At 32.7% G+C, this 15,751-nt stretch overlaps 1 protein-coding gene across 3 annotated transcripts in view; it reads left to right on the top strand.

Moving 5' to 3' along the window:
* The window catches only part of CCSER1 (coiled-coil serine rich protein 1), a 1,114,085-nt gene that overhangs the window by 872,461 nt on the left and 225,873 nt on the right, over positions 1-15,751 (top strand). The gene's annotated exons all lie outside the window — the stretch shown is intronic.

Below are 15,751 nucleotides of genomic sequence, written 5' to 3'. Positions count from 1 at the left end.
AATGAAGTAGAGAGGTTAAGTTGTCTAAGGTTACCAATGTATTAAGATATGGAGCCAAAATAAGAACTATGTGTTCTTAATTATAATACTGTTTCTTCCATTTTATATGTCTATAAAACAGGAACCTTAGCAGTATTTCTCAAAATGGTTTTAAATTCTTAAAATGACATGCAAATGACATCTAAATAAAACACATTACCAAAAAAAGGAAAAATTGTACATTAAGTAAGAGAAAGGTTTGAAAAAATTAAAAAAAAACTTTTTAGAAGAAATTGTAAAAATATCGGGACAATTGATAAACAAAACAGCATTATTAGAAGTACTCTAGACGGACTCAAGATTCAAAAGCATTATAATGGAAGTGAAAGGCTCTGGATGAATGTTATCTTAAAGGTACATTTTCAAGGGATTTTGCAAATTCATTGGCATATTTCTTTTCTTTAAAAACAAAAACATTAGTTTCATGGTTTTGTTTTCATTAAATATTTTATATTGGAATATAATGGGATGCATATTTGTTCTCAAAGCATTTATGTGAGCCAGTTTTCTGACATTCATTTCCCTATAGTCCTCACAGAGGCTGTGATACTCATGAAAGAATATGAGCTCATACAAATATAATCAAGACCTTGGTAATCTTACAAAAGAGAATTTGTTCAACTTAGAAGCCTTTGGGAAAGGAAGCAATTGCTAAAAGATTGAAAATAAAGAGCATGGATAGCTGAGTGTTCAAATGTGCTTATACTTTTATGTATATTATTTGTCAGATTCACATGGCCCCAAACTTTCGAAATTAAATCAATTTACAGCAGGATTAACTTCTAGAATTGCTGTGGATATACAACTGAGTGCTATGACCTCAGATCCTATAAGGCATTACTTTTAATCACCTTGGTGAACTTACACTTTCACTTAAAAATAATATAGCACATTGAGTAAGCTTGAAGGGTATGAAAAATATGCAATAGAAAGCAGAGGACAAAACGAGGTCAGTAATTATCCAAGAGCCTAACATGCTGTTCTCTCTATTCATCACTCCCCCAGTACACACATATACTCCCACACATGAGTTTAGGAAAGAAAAATAAACTTCTCTGCAGTACTTTCTACCTCACTGAAATTAATCATATAAGTAATAACTGCTATTTGTATAGATTTTGTGCTAGATCTTACATTAATTCTCTCAACCATCCCAGAAGTGGAGAACTGTAGTATTTCACTATGTAGATAAAGCAGCTGAGCTTTAGAGTGATTAGTTGGCAGAGACAAGACTCCACTCTGACTCCAAATATGTGCTCAAATTATAACGCATGCCTTGTTAAAAATAGTCTTCAAAATTGCTGTTAGTCACGGTCCTACTTCATGGTTTCTAGTTTGAGTCATCGTATGACGTTGTCCTGGAGACTCAAGAGTGATAGGCACTTTGGCAAATTTTGCTAAACATTAAAACCGATTACCTGGGAAGTTTTAAAAAATCTCCATGCCTGGGACACATGCCATACCAATTAAATCACAATTATTGGCGGTGGTACCCGGACCTAAGTTTGTTTTTTGTGGTTTTTTTGTTGTTGTTGTTGTTGTTGTTTTGGAATTTTCCAGATTCCAAAATGCAGGTATGCTTGAGAGCCAGTGTTTGAGATACCTTTCTTCCTGCCATTAATGCTTGTAAGTTCTATCACACCAGCATAGTTATTCAGTATGTACCCAGGCATCCCTGGTAATAGCTTTGACTGTCAACACAGTTCTTAGGTTAATTCAAAATCTGCCACTCTTCCTTCCATCCTTTGCTGCGAGTCCTGCCTCACAGGGATAATACAATTTTTATATCCATTTTACATGTGGCAATACCTTGGAAGTCAGTTTTATAGTCCCCTGAGTTTTCTCTTCTCCAGGATAACCCATTTATTTATTTTAACTGCTTCTCTTCTGACATGATTTCAAGTCTTATTAGTATGTAAGTAGCTTTCTTCTGAATAGACTAGTTGTCTGCATGATATCTTAGAAAGTACTTGAATTTTGGAGTCACAACGCTTTTAATTTACATTACATATCTGCTACTTACTAGTGTTATGAACTTGAACATGTTAATTTGAATTTTCTCAGCTTCCCTTCTGCAACAAAGAATACTAGTTCATGTGACTTTTATGAACGTAAAACAAAACACGCAGAATAAGACTCTTAGAGGCCCTGATCAATGAAAATTGTAGTGTCTGATCATGGTCCACTCCACCCCACACACATATAATTAAAATGAAAACACTAAACCATATAATTAGAAGAAATGGATCCAAATAAATTCTAATATTTTCTCCTATGGATAACGCTGCAGATTTTTCAAGTTATTAAACTGTGAGTATACAATTTGTTAAACAAATATACCTGTTTCTTTGTACCTTTATTTTGCTGGTGCTCCAGAGGTGCTCTGAACCTCTTCCCAAGTAACGCGGTGCTGCTAATGTGCCGCAATGCGGCTCTGCTTGGTAGATTTGAGAGGTGTGCTGACGTGAATGACCTTAGGCAAGTGGTTTAACCTCTTCCAAAAACTCAGATTTCCTGAATTTTTCAAATGAAGATAATATTTGCTATGGAGAATTATTGTGAAATAGTGAAGATTTCAGAGGATTAAAATACATGATGAATAAAAAGTGTTTATAACTGATCAGAAATAGTAGATACAGTATATATGTACCACATCTTCTTTATCCAAATATCTATCAAAGGACATTTTTGTTGTTTCCATGTCTTGGCAACTGAGAATAATACTGTAATCAATATAGGGGTTCCTAAAACTATATGGATAAATATTTTCTTTATTTAGGTAGATACTCAGAAGAGGAATCACTGGGTCGTATGGTAATTCTATTCTTAATTTTTTCAGAAAACACCTTACTGTTTACCATGATGGCTGTACCAATTTGCATTCCCACCAACAGTGCATGAGGGTTCCTTTTTCTACACAACTTCTTCATCACTTGTTATTATTTGTCTTGTTGAAAATAGCCATTCTAACAGGTATGAGGTGGTATCTTATTGTGGCTCTTATTTGCATTTGTCTAATAGCTAGTGAAATTGAGCATTTGTATGTCTTCTTTGGAGAACTGTCTGTTAAGGTTCTCTGCCCATTTTTTAACTGGAAAACTTGTTTTTATGTTGTTGAGTTGTACCAGTTCTCTATATATTTTGGATATTTGCCTCTTATCGCAAGTGTTTTTTTCAAAAATCTTTTCCCATTGTTTGGTTAACTCTGTTTTATTGACTGTTTCTTTTGTTATGCTGAAGCATTTTAGTTTGATATAGTCCCATTCCTTTATTTTTTGCTTTTACTTCCCTTGCCTTTGAGGTCAAATTTGTAAAATCCTCTCTAAGCCCAAGGTAAGTTCAGTATCTATGATTTCTTCTTTGCAATTTATTGTTTCAGGTCTTATGTTTAGGTCTTTGATCCATTTTGAGTTAATTTTGATATATGGTGACAGATAGCAGGCTAGTTTCATTTTTTTACATGTGGCTTTCCAATTTTCCCAGCACCATTTACTGAAGAGACTTTATTTCTCTGTTGTACATTTTCGGATCCTTTGTCAAAAATTATTTGCTCATATATACATGGGTTTATTTCTAGGTTCTCAATTCTATTCCATTGGTTTGTGTGTGTGTTTTTCTGCCAATACCATGCTATTTTGATAATTGTTGCTTTGTAGTATAAATTGAAATCAGGGAGTGTGATACCTCCATCCCTGTTCTTTTACCTCAAGATTGCTTTAGCTATTTGAGGTCTTTTGTGTTTGCATAAAAACCTGATGATTTTTTTGTTCTATTTCTTTAACAAATGTCATTGGGATAGCCATAGAGATTTCATTAAATTTGTATTTTGCTTTGGGTAATATGACCAGTTTAGCTATGCTGAGTCATCCAATCCAGGAACACAGAATGTCTTTTCATTTGTTTGTTTCTTCTTTAATTTCTTCTAATAATGTCTTATAGTTTTCAGGGTATAGGTTCTTTGTATCCTTTTTTAAAAGTTTATTTCTAGGTATTTTATTCTTTTGTCACAACTGCAAAAGGGATTTTTTTTTTTTTCTTTTCATTACTTTCTCAATTTTATTGTTAGTGTATAGGAACACAATGAATTTTTGTATATTGATTTTATATCCTGCAACCTTACTGTGATTATTTATTGCTTGTAATAGTTTTTTGGTGGAGTCTTTAGGGTTTTCTATATAAAGAATCATGTCATCTGCAAAAAGTCACAATTTGACTTTTTCATTGCCAATCTGGATGCCTCTTATTACTTTCTCTTGCCTGATTGCTCTGGCTAGGACTTCCAATAATATGTTGAATAACAGGGAACATCCCTGTCTTGTTCCTGACCTCAGAGGATAAGCTTTCAGTTTCTCACCATTAAGTATGATATTAGTTGAGGGTTTGTCATATATGGTCTTTACTATGTTGAGGTACTTTCTTTCTATACCCATTTTATAAAGTGTTTTAATCATAAGTTGATGTGGTATCTTGTCAAATGTTTTTTCTACATCTATTGATATTATATGAATTTATCCTTTTTTTTTTTAATGTGGTGTATCACATTGACTGATTTGCACATGGGAAAAAACAAAATATCCTTTAATAAATGATTGGATAAAGAAGATGTGGTACATACACACAATGGAATATTACTCAGCCATAAAAAAGGATGAAATAGTGCCATTTGTGACAATATGGATAGATCCTGAGATTATCATGCTAAACAAAATAAGTTGGACAGAAAACGTCAAGCACCATATGATTTCACTCATATGTGGGATATAAAACTGAAAGTAGCAAATGAACAAGACTAAAAACACAAACAAAAACTCATAGACACAGACAACAGTCTATTGGTTACCAGAGGGTAAGGGGGGAAAAGAGGTGGTAGAAGAGAGTAAAGGGAGTCAAATATATGGTGATGGAAGGAGAACTGACTCTGGGTGGTGAACACACAATGCGATATATAGATGAGTATTATAGAATTGTACACTCAAAATCTACATAATTTTACTAACCAATGTAACCCCAATAAATTTAATAAAAGTTTCAAAAAATGGTAGATATAGTATAGTACGTAAGAACTTGCACTCTGATGCTTAACTATTTGGTGTTAAATCTTAGCTTAGAGTTTGCTGGCTCTGAAACCTTGGGCAAATTATGTATAGTGTGTGTTTCAGTTTCCTTTTTGGAAAATGAGGATAAAAATACATCTACCTAGTAAGATTGTTGTGAGTTATAAATAATTAATGCTGTTAATGCATTTAGCACAAAATAAGGTCTCAGTTCATGTTAACTATTATTATTATTAAGATAATAATTTTTGTTATACATGAAAATGTCTGTCACTTGGTAGGCCTTCAAGCTATGCTGGCATAATTTTCTTTTCTTTTTAAGTGAGGTACCCAGAGTTGAACACACTACTGAAATATAGAACAGTGCCAGCACGTTGTGGGTACTCAATAAATATATGTTGAAGGAATGAATGAATGAATGAATGAATGAGATCTGACAACAAATAACAGAAAATGATTATAACTTTATAACTTTCCCCATTGTAGGTATATATTCACAGTTCTAGTTAGTATCAACTAAACATACATTTGTATTTAATTCTCTCCAAATGACCTAAATTCCATTTAAGTATATATATTTTTTTGAATTAGAATGTTCGTCCCTTGTTTTTTATGACTTTCTAGTGACATTTATGGTATTCTTATTATGACTGAGTAGGACAATACCATAAGAGACCACTTTCAAAAACATTTCTAATCTAACTCAACATTATATAACAGTAGGATTATTAAATTTTAATACCTGTGATTTAACCTCGAGGCTCTTATTGCATGAAAAAAATAATATTGAGACTATTTCTCATTTTATCTCAGCTTAGCCCAGCCTGAGTTCCTTTACTTTCAAATTCATTTGCTCTGCTAACTATTAACACTTAGGCATTCTGCAAGTCATTTAAGTATTCTGCCCCTTAGTACTGTCATCTGTTAAGTGGGAATAATGTCACCTAACTCATGAAGATCGTTTAAAGAAATGAATGAAGTGGCATATGTGAAAATATCCTGAAACATACAATATACATACACATATGACAGCTACACACACACACACACATATACACACACACACACACACACACAAACATGTGTGTGTGTGTGTGTGTGTGTATGTATTTATATGGAGGGAGGGAAAGAGGGAGACAGAGAGAGAGAGAGAGAGAGAGAGAGAGAGAGAGATTTGCTGTTTGCTTAAGCATATCTTGGACAAAAGGCAATCAAAGTAGTTATGCCTAAAATTCAAAGATTTGTCTCAACAATTTTACTGAACATTCTGACAGTCACTATTTTAGAATGCTTATTTTGCTTAAAATATAACTACTATAAGAATTAAGTGCTAATGTTTTCTACTTGTAACAGGTCAGAGGAGCTTAATTTTAATTATGCTATTCTGCACTTAAATTTCTATAGCCAAGTGCCGAATTTTAAAATGTAAGTTTACTCATTTTGCTTTTTCTGACTTTAGTAATATCTAAAATTATTGATTTCCTAAATATATGTCACAAAATGAGCACACATACTCCAAAATATTTCAGAGGACACTGAGTTCTGTAAAATAAATGACCCACATTTTCATAGCTCTTATCCTAGTACACATCTCTGATAAGTCACTTAGCTATCTAATTGCTTTTACTTTTGACTTGATAAGCCAAGATGTCATTTGATATATGTTAAAGTGGTGCTGAGTATTAAGCATTACAAGATTTTAAAATCACTGTCTATAAAAAGGAAGTAGCAAACCTTGGTAATTTAGTCTGAAAAGCAAAGTTTGATAGGAAAATAACAGTCATTAAAATTGGACAACCTTTTAAAAATAAATAAATGAATACTGGAAAAATTCATGTGGTTCCATATTAGGATTTTCTAAGGAAGAAACCTACTTGTATTCTTTAGCTTAATATGTATAAAATGATAGATACGGTGATACATTTTATAAAAATCTTTGCTGTTTGTCAAAATAAAAGAACAACTGGAGGTCTCTCCCAACTCAATCCATTTCACAAGAACATTGCATATTTTCAATATAGATTATAGTTTTACATTTTAAAATGTACACAAATCGGGGAAACAGGGAAATCATTATATTATTATGTACCCAAACCATAAATACGCCTACTTGAGCAAAGCACCAGGGTGGAAAAGTAATGATGGGAGAGCAAGAGAATGTCTGGCAATTTTCCTAAAGCCCCTTCCAGACCACAGTGGGGATTCCATTTAACCTACTCACTAAATTCAAAGGCCTCATTTCCTCTGGAAAGCCCTGATGCTGAGGGCAAGGGGCATCTTTCGTATTGGTCTGCTCATGTCTTTTCCATGAGTTCTTTGCCCCTAAATATGTATATTTTGGTTGTAATTGTTATTTTAAATATTATTTTTTATTAGGTGAACTAGTAAAATATTAGGTAAGCAGGTAAAATGTGCAAGTGATAGCAATGAATAAAACTGTGTTGAATGTTTTAGAAAGTCTTGAAAGCTCTGAAAAAAGGGCAAATCCATAGAAAGATCAATAATCAGATTGCTTTGCAAGGATCTTTAAGCTTTAAAGCCACTGAATCCGGAATTTAACTGAATCCGGAATTTAAGCAAGATTCATTGCTAGGTGATTTGCAAGAAAAAGGAAGGAGAGTGACATGCAAAAGACCCTCACTCAAAGGAAAGGCCTTGCACCTATGTTAAAATACAGATGGAAGAGTGGACTTCTGTGTGTTTTAAAACAGATTAACATATCAAAATACATTTTAAATGATTCTTGGTATTATAGACATTTTCCAGCGTTTGATCAGCTGGTCCTGATTTTGCAAATGAGAGGGCATTGGGTTAATATATTTTACTATGTGTTATAGCCTAAGGAAGTCTATAGTATTTAGTTGTGAAATAGTGCTATGATACAGTATCTTCTTTACTACTTATGGACCATTTTACTTTCAGGTCCACATTTCTCTCATGCTTCTGAATATTTTGCATGCCTGCTTCCAGTTAACTGAAATATCACTGTATCTTCAATATACAGTTACTCAGATAAAGTTCAAGCTTAGCCAATCAAGACATGAGCTTTGCAGAATTATCTCCTTCTACCCTTCCTGTATCTCATAATCAACATATTGTTCTATTTTACTTAACAGCCAGCATGGATGGTATTTGGCATAGGTGGATTTAAAGGAGTAGGTGAATATAAATTTGTAGCAAACCTGAGAGTTAAGTACTGTTATTTTAATTGTCCCATCATTGGAAGCACTTAATATTTTTGATGAATATTAGTATGTGTCACGTGTATATTTTAGAATGATTAAATTAATCTCTTAAATTTTTATTTTGTATTACTTATTTGGGTCCTTTTCTACTCTGTCCTTTTTCTGTACAAAGCATGTAGTTTATCATAATTGGTATATCTGTGGCAAATTAGAAAAAGTAAGTTTAAAAAGAATGTTTGTCTCTATCTCTACATAATAATAAATAAATAAATAAATAAATAAATAAATAAATAAAAGCCTGTCCTCGGTGCTAACTTATTTTTCCTACTTTTGTAGTGTTAAGAGTACTGACATTTACAAGATTTTAATTCCTATTGAAAAAAATGAACACACTGACAGAGAAGACTCTTAAATCATTAGAAGGACACATGTCAAATCTTTCAGGACCTCATATTAACACACCATGCATGCTGCTTCTTATTGTTGCAAATGTCAACCTTTTTCTTTATAAGTGTCTTTTGGGAAATGGTTCACTCCATTTCTAAGACATGTAATAAAAGGAAAGGGCTTAGGGCAATATTTAAGCAATGAAAGAAACACAGGACATTTATGACTAGCTGGGAGGAACTGATTGCCTTTGGCTGTGCCTTGGGAATCCCCAGGAAATAGAGTAAATTGTGATTACTATGATAAGTTAAAGTGATATAAAGCATGCAGAGGAATTTGTGTTTTCTTACGGTAATATTGCATTTCATATTGTCAGTATGTCTTCAGAGTTCATACCCATCTCCTGTGTTTCCTACTGAAGTTCTACAAGGGAATGCATTATTGAAACTTGCAGAAAAATAACTTTCAAAAGAGTCAATTCAAGAAAAGAAAAAAGAGTACAAAGCTAAGTTCATGTAAGAAAACTTATATGTTTTCCTATACCTCCATTCACTATCTCTGATAAATCTAGTAATGGTTTTAAAATTAAATTTTTGTTAAAATATGTATGGTAAATTTATTACTGTGTGTCTACCTGTGGTAAATACACAGTGTTAGAGGTAGGTAAAAAAAAAAAAAAAAAAAAGTATACATTTAACTTTCTCAGTGCATTTTCACTATGGTTGTTTCCTTAATAGCAATAGAAATGTTTAGATCCAGGAACATTATTTGGAAGCTGCAAGGATGTGAGTCATCATTATCTTTTGGTTTTCATTTCCTTACACCAGGTTGTTGAGAAAAGAAAGGAAGGTATCTCACAATTCCCTGTTATTTTTTTTCTTTTATTCATTAAAAAATATTTATTTTTTTTCTTTCTGGTAATTAAGAGATTTAACACAAATCCTACTTACTTTATTGTCTTAAATTTACTATGCTACGTTCTGAAATGCTAACAGTAGATATTCAGCCTGGATGTCACTATTTTTTGTCATGTAAAGATAATAAACTGACTACAAAAAGTGCAGTCTGTTTAAAGGCACTTTTGCCTTGCAAATTCTGTACTCTGTCTGGTTTGATTAATGAGCAAGCAGCTCCATCACTGCATATGAACCATGGGGGTATATCAAGGGCATACCTTGGGTAGCTAGGTCTGTGATCCAACAGGGATCTAAAAAGAGATAACATTTTCATATGTTCAATTTGGCTGCTTTAATGAAGAGTTAAAGTAAATATCAAAACGAGAATCTAAGTAAGCACAAAACTAGTAAAGCTGCTTCTTGTGTAATTTTGGTACCTAAAACATGCAGTTGAATAGTTTTCAATTTCAGGGACTCACCAAACATTTTACAATCCACATATTTCTTGAACTTTTAACCCACCTCTGTTAATTAGCCCTTGAAGATAGTTCTGAGTGGTATATATAAACTTAAAACATTACTCTGATATTTTTAAATAGAAATTCTCCCCAAAATCATGAAGGATTATAAGAATACTGATATATTTATAAGAAATATCATCACTTAAAATCATATTCTACAAAATTTATGATGGTTATATTAACTTAATCCTATTATTTCCATGTATATATCATAATGGGGCAAGATCAAATTTTCCTTTTATTCTTCATTATTCTAGAAGTTGAGCATTCTTCTGTAAATGCTAAAGTCTTAAATCCGTGTTCTTGAACAATTATTTCTTAAACTTTAACATTTGAGGACCTGAGATAAAGCAATTGAAATTCTAATTTTCTAACAATTTCATACCCACTTGCTTTCTAATTATGTTACTTTTAATCATTTTATAGTTTTGTAACTTCTGTGCAATTCCGAGATCTGAAAAACAAACAAGCAAACAAAGTCCCCTGAAAACCCAAAGTTTTTCTTTGATTTATTTGGTAACCAAATCTGACCAGATCTGCATCGACAAAAGCTATTTATATATTTTTTTTGTTAAATCACAGTGGAGTTATCGTATTTTTGTTGCAGAAATATTAATGTCTTTGATTACTCCAGCCCTAGCTAGGAGTGTTATTTTGTAAATTTCAAATAATTCTGAATTCTGAAAAATACTTGGCCCAAGGCTTTTGAATAAAGGTTACTTAAGAATTTTCTTATATTCATATTTCCATTCCGTGCCTGACACTGTTTTGCTTTTTTGGTGTGTGTGCCTCAGGCCAGGGAATAAGTTCTGAATTCTTATTCAATCATAGTTGAGAAATTATTTTAGCATTTTTCTCAGGTAAAAATAGTGTATTCTCTTACCCCAATCAGACTGTATATTCCTTTTTCTATCTTTCCATTCTGGACTACGCCTACAATCTGTTTTTAGCTAAATGATTCCAGAGGAGTAGGAAGGTCTTAAGGTTCATCACTTTTTCATGTGCTCTTTAAAGGCAGTTATCACCTTTCTTTTATGGATTTCTGGTTTTCATAGTTTTTTCCTGTTCCAGAATCATATGTTTATTTCACCTCTTATTTACAATGGAGATGGTTTACAATGAGAATCACTATATCCACATAATTCACAGAATAGTCTTTTAGTGTGGCTCTGTCTATATATTCACCTTGATCGGAGTCTCAGCATGGAGTAAGTCAGCGCCTGGATTGTGGGAGCCAAAGGAACTCAAGTTCTAGGCCTGCCACTGCCACATCCTGGTTTTGAAATTATGGAAATTCATTTTTCTCCTTCTCCCTCTGTCTTTCCCATTTGTGGTAATGGGAATTATATCATGTCATATGGAGATACCATGTGCTTCAGAGAATTTTGGCACTTCAAAGAATTCTGTCTATATTAAGCAATACATGTGAAATAAGCGCATGATGTGCTATGAAGCACTGTAAAAATATTAGTTAAGTGAGCATAATGATATCCATGGACTATACTGTGAAAAGAAAAAAAAAAAAGCCCAGGGGTTAAGTAGTTCTCTGTGGGATTTACAAAGCTCCTGCAATTAAATTGAACACTGGCTTGTGCGTGAACCAAACCTTGGATGAATGAGTTCAATATTTTGATTTGGACATATTGCTTCAATTTATAATCCAAATTATAGATAGAATTTTTAATCAACTTTTTAGAGAGAAAATGAATTAGACATAAAATTATGTGGGTAACTGGAGAATCTAGGCTTAGTCATCATATCTCCCTAAATATTTTTTTAAATGGTTCTAATTTTTTTATGCCATGTAGTTTTTCCAAGCACAGAAATTTTTCTAACAATGCTTAGTCTTCTTATGGTAATATCTGATATCTTACTACCCAAACCCAAGTATTACTTGAATATTAGTAATGTTTGCTCTCCTTTGTCCTTAAATAATACACATATACCAAGGGGTATTAGTTTATAAAGTCAGAGTTTATACGGTCATATAAAGTCTATAAAATCTTTGGAAATGTGCTATCTTGGATTTGGGATTTTATTAAAAATAATGACTTTATCCATATTTGTTCTTTATACTGATATTTGATGGTATTTTAATTTGTAAAAGATTCTATTGGGATATAGCCACTTTGAAAGGCAGTTTAACTGTTTCTTACAAAATTAAATATACGCTTACTGTAAAATCCAGCAATTGCCCTCCTTGCTATTTGCCCAAATCAGTTAAAAACTCATGTCCACAGAAAAACTAGTACACAGATGTTTAACTGCTTTATACGTAATTGCATAAAGCAGCTTTATTCAAAATATGGAAGGAACAAAGATGATCTCCAGCAGGTAAACGGATTAACTGTGGTATGTCCATAAAATGAAATATTATTCATTGTTAAAAAGAAATGAGCTATCAAATCATACAAATATGGACCCTATATATGTATCACTAAGTGAAAGAAGCCAGGCTGAAAATGCTATATACTGTATGATTCCAACTATAAGACATCCTGGAAAAGGCAAAACTATGAGACAGTAAAAAGATTAGTGGTTGACAAGGGTTAGAGGTGAGGGAGAACACAGAGAATGTCTAGGGAGGTGAAACTACACTGTATGACACTATAATATTAGGGATAAATGTCAGTCCAAACCTACAGAATGCATAATACCACTATAGACTCTGGGTGATAATAATGTGTCAATGTTCGTTCATCAGTGATAACAAATGTACCACTGTGTTGGGGGACGCTAATAACGGGAGAGACTCGGCATGTGAGAGTAGCAGAGAGTACTGGAAATTTCTACCTTCCATTCAATTTTGCTGTGAATCTAAAATTGCTTTAAAAACTAAAGTCTATTTAAAAAACAACAACAACAACAAAAGAAAAAACAATTCCATTGAGCATAAACATGTAACTAAGTTAAATGACTCTGAGAGGTATAATGAAAAATACAAATATACAGGAATCACCTGTACAAAGTACAATCAAAAGAAACTTCATTGATGCAGAAATATGTATGTTGAGGGGAGAAAGGTAATCTGGGAGACAACCCAGATGGTGTGTATACACCACACACCAGGTTTCTTATTGGAATGAAGGACGTATCATGTAATAAGTTGCTTGGAGCCCATAAAATAAAAATATATTCTCCCTCAAAATTCTATTGAACTACTCTGGATTTACCTAATTGTGACCACTCCCCCTCAATTATCATAATTAGAAGTTTGAGAAATTAAGAGACTAACTTCTCCAATCAAGGTATGAGAAGGTCTGACAATTACATTTGCAAACTTGTTGCAACCATGTTTTTAATCTTTTTTGATATCAGAGGGATTATTCATTATGAATTTGTACCAACTGGACAAACAGTCAGCCAAGTTTATTATTTGGAAGTGCTGAAATGGCTATATGAAAAAGTTAGATGACGTGAACTTTTTGCCAACAATTCATGGTTCTTGCATCACATCAAAGCACCAGCTCACATGGCTCTGTCTGTGGGGGGGTGAGGGGAAGAGTTTTTAGCCAGTAAGCAAATAACTATTGGAACACCCTCCCTACTCATCTGATCTGGCCCCCAATGATTCATTTCTTTACCTGAAGATAAAGGAAATATGGAAGGAAGACATTTTGATGACATTCAGTACATCAAGGTTAATACGAGCACAGCTCTGATCGCTATTCCAGAAAAAGAGTTCCGAAATTGCTTTGAAGAGTAGAGTAGGCTCAGTTGTTGGTCCATGGCTTCCCAAGGAGAGTACTTCAAGGGTGACCATAGTGATAATTCAGCAATGAGGTATGTAGTAGCACTTTTTCTAGGATGAGTTCACAAACCTAATTGTCAGACCTCATATCAATATGATATATTACTTTCCCATATTTTACATTTTGTTCCAGTGCTGAGTTTGTTCCTGATTTATTATAGGAATGAATTTGAATATACATCTTTCTTGAATTATATATCTAGCAAAGATGGGTCCTAACATACTGCAATCCTTGGAAATATTTTTCTAATAAACAGAAAAATTAATGTGACTTTTCAGTGTCTGTTCTCAGTTTCAGTAATACAACTTTAAAGACAAAGTTTAATTTTGTTGTTGTTTTGTTGTTACTTGGACTTGAGGTAACTCCTTAAAAATTCTAAAAAGTAAAGAGAAATTCAATACATTTCTCAAAAAATGATAAATCTTTGCTATAAATAATGATGATCTTGTTACAAATAATGATGATTTTTTTTTAAAACCAACTTGCATAGTTAATAATGGTTTTGTGCTTAGCGTGAAACCTGTATGTGCATATCCTAGTTTAAGATCTATGAGATTTAGGCAGATCTCTCTGATCTAGATCTTTCTTGGATTCCTTTCTATCTGAATAACACAGATATGTCTTTATTTTGTCTCAAACGCAAAACTGGAGCAGTACTCTGATGTGACCTGCCCTGATTTCTGCCCATGGCCTCAAGGTGGAAAATAATAGAGTTTTCAAGATTCTGGCTAGCATTGTTCAAAACTTGGGGATGAATGACTGATGGGTTGGTGCTAACAGTCTATATAGCAAGTTTCTGGAGTGCTGTGCTTTTTTCTAAGTGGAGGTTGCAATCTTTGGAATAAATTTCCTCGCACACCTCTATCTAGGGCAAAATGTATTTAAACCTACCCCAGGCAAATCTCAGTAGACCACAGACAAAAGAATATGCTTCTTCATAGGTAGAGTTGGAGATACAAACATATTCTTAGACAAAGAAAATTTAAGCAGGGGATTTGCATGCCTTATTTATCATCCCTTAGCATGCAGATACATTTATTAAATGACAGCAACAGGGATTATTTTGTGTATCTCTCATTTTAATTATTAACTAACCTTAAAGTGCATAGTTCCTTGACTGACTCTAAACCAAACTGAATCTAGTCTAAAGAGTTTTCTCATCATCAAAAATGGGAACCAAAAAAAAAAATAAAAGTCAAAAATTGTAACTACCTCAGGGACTGTTGTGGGAACTCAAGGAGATAATGCTTTTCATGTGCTAAGCATAGCAACTTTAGAAATTAAATATTCAATAAAGATTAGTTAATATTTTTCAAATATTCTTGTTACTTCTAAATGATTATATTTATAATAAACTTGATTTTCACAGAAATCTATATTTATCTAAAATTTAAAACTTCTTGAGTTTATAATAGTATAATTTTGTGACAGAGATCAGTGCCAGTAATAAAAATATACAATTTGAATTATGTTTGTAAAGAGTTTTATCAACTGGAGAGACATAGCAAGTGTTCAGAATGTGGTTATTCTAACTTTGGTGCCTGTCATACACAACTAATATCTCTATTTAATAACTTTTTCTTTCCATTTAATTATGCTTTTTTTAGTGATTAACTTTTATTGATGCACAGATTAAGGCCTTTTTATTGAGCTCATTATTTTTGTTTTGTATAGTGTTTCAGGTAGAAAAAGAAAAAGTAACTACTAATACACTGCTTAGTTTAGAACTTAGAGAAAATGTTTGTATCAGCTAAGGGATTGGTGCAAGGGAACCTACTTTTTAAGGAGGCCACATCACAAATATCATGTGTGTTCTACTTTTCGCAAAACTTTCTGTCAAATTTAAATGTTTCCATTGTTTGCTGTAATTTTTATTTTACTATCTTATTTTGATGTATTACATATTTTTCTTAATTG

Source organism: Rhinolophus sinicus, linkage group LG02 (genome assembly GCF_036562045.2).
Source record: "Rhinolophus sinicus isolate RSC01 linkage group LG02, ASM3656204v1, whole genome shotgun sequence".
In the NCBI taxonomy this organism is placed as follows: domain Eukaryota; kingdom Metazoa; phylum Chordata; class Mammalia; order Chiroptera; family Rhinolophidae; genus Rhinolophus; species Rhinolophus sinicus.
Note: the sequence above shows the minus strand (reverse complement) of the source record. Positions and strands in the feature narration are given on the sequence as shown.